At 38.3% G+C, this 2,350-nt stretch overlaps 1 non-coding gene across 1 annotated transcript; it reads left to right on the top strand.

Moving 5' to 3' along the window:
* The first annotated feature begins 1,756 nt into the window (after positions 1-1,756).
* LOC115222709 lies at positions 1,757-1,863 on the top strand. Its single transcript, XR_003882744.1, has one exon. It is a non-coding gene; the product is annotated as a U6 spliceosomal RNA (small nuclear RNA).
* Positions 1,864-2,350: the final 487 nt, after the last annotated feature.

The raw sequence follows: 2,350 nt of genomic DNA, 5'->3' as shown, positions 1-2,350 counted from the left end.
TATTCTCTTATTTCCATTTATACTTCCTATATCTCTCCCTTTCCAAAATAACTTCTTATATTGAACTCTACTATTTCCCTCTATTTACCTCTCTCATACCATCTCTGATGATGGAATATCTTTTATATCCCCGAAACAGCTGTAAGACTACTCTTTTCTTTATAAAATGTCCTAAAAGTTTCACACTACCTTGGCCTTGTTTCATTTTATTTAACCAATACACGCTCACACATGACCCGACTTACACTCCTCACTCATACTATTATCGAACGGGGAGTCTAACAGCGGTCCTTCCGTAGCACATACATAGCCTTACCTGCCAGTTTGGGTCTTCTGGATACTCCTATTATATATACATGTGTGTGTGTGTGTGTGTGTGTGTGTGTAATATCAATATTGTCTACCAGTTCCGTTAGGGATATTTTAGGTTCTGTGATGGAAATTTCTAGACAATTATTTAATACCTACGATACATAGTAAACGTAGACATATAATAATAGTCAACAATTAGGAATTCGAAATCTAAGGTACCAATAACTGAGCTAATAGTCTCTAGATTGATAATACTATAAGCTTATATAGACACACATACACAGTGTGTGTGTCTGTCTGAATGAGTGCGTGTGAGTGTATTAAAATAAAGACTGGAATTTATATTACTTTAATACTGTAGTTACAAATGTTTCTCTAGAACATAAAAAAAATTCATTTTATGAGCATGATACTCATATTGGCTTCTAATTTTGGCACAAAGCCAGCAATATCGAGGTGGGTTGGGTCGATTAAACCTACGCCAATGTTCATCTGGTACTTATATTACAGAACCCAAAGAGCTGGAAGGCAAAATCAACCTCGAAGAATTCGATCTCAAAACGTAAAGACGGATGAAAGCTGATATATATATATATATATATATATATATATATATTATATATATAATTATATATATATATATATATATATTTATATACAGGGCGCGATGGGTAAATCGTCGCCATTTTATACGTTTAATTTTTGACACATGCACATCAATTGTTTTGAATTTGTCGAATACACACTGAAATAGGTTAAGTTGGGAACCATCTGTGAGAAAAACAGCACCATGACGCAATTCACTTTGTCAGAAAATTTGGAAAAGACATGCTCTGCTGTTTGGTATTCGAAGCGCCAATACGAACATTTCAGAGCGTTTGGATGTCAATCTGAGGACATGTACCGAGAGTGATAAAAATCAAACATCCAGTCAACATCATGGTGTTTGGAGTGATCACTAGTGACGACTACGTTATGCCTCCATTCATCTTCCTACACGGTCTCAGAGTCAACAGGGAAGCTTAATTGAAGTGCCTGGAGGGTGTAGGTCAAGTAGGTGGCGGTTGGAATACCCTGTGTCTGGAAATAGGACTCTGCACCATGCTACACAAGCAGGAGAACCTAGTCATGGCTGTCAGACAATTTCTGCAACCACATCACCCCTAACATCAGGCCACCTAACTCCCCACACTGCAACTCCCTTGATTATTATGTGTGGGGCACAGCTGAGCGAGAAACCAACTTAAATCCTTGTAACACCAAAGATGAACTGAAGGCAAGGATAATGGCAGCATTCACCAACTTAAACAAGGAAGCTATTTAAAAGAGTTGCAGGAGATTTTGAAATTGTCTGGAGGCTGTGGTTGAAGGCAGTGGTGATTTTATTGAATAAATTTACTCTTTAGTATTTCAAGATATTTTTATGTAATTTTGGTAAATATATGTACTAGCTACGGCGGTACATATTCTAAAATTGGAACGATACAGAGAAGATTAGCATGGCCCCTGCGCAAGGATGACACGCAAATTCGTGAAGCGTTCCATATTTTTTAAGTGGAGGCGCAATGGCCCAGTGGTTAGGGCAGCGGACTTGCGGTCGGAGGATCGCGGTTTCGATTCCCAGACCGGGCGTTGTGTGTGTTTATTGAGCGAAAACTCCTAAAAGCTCCACGAGGCTCCGGCAGGGGATGGTGGTGATCCTGCTGTACTCTTTCACCACTCTAAAGGCGGTGCTCCAGCATGGCCGCAGTCAAATGACTGAAACAAGTACAAAAAAAAAAAAAAAAAAAAAAAAAAAAAAATATCTGCTGAAATGAGATGTCAGTGATAATTTCACTTCTGCGTAATTTAGACAACAGTTCCAATCATTCGCTGTAATCTACAAGTTCTTTTCATTCTATCTCTATTTATTTCCTAGTGTTTCTTTCTGTTAAAGAGCGTAGGCTCGAAACGTAAAAGACTTTTTCATTTTCCCGTGCATCAAACTAGTACACCTGCTTGTTGTTTATACACCTGTCTTCGCGTTTTGATTTGCTGT

This window comes from Octopus sinensis, linkage group LG20, assembly GCF_006345805.1.
Source record: "Octopus sinensis linkage group LG20, ASM634580v1, whole genome shotgun sequence".
Taxonomy (NCBI): Eukaryota; Metazoa; Mollusca; class Cephalopoda; order Octopoda; family Octopodidae; genus Octopus; species Octopus sinensis.
Note: the sequence above shows the minus strand (reverse complement) of the source record. Positions and strands in the feature narration are given on the sequence as shown.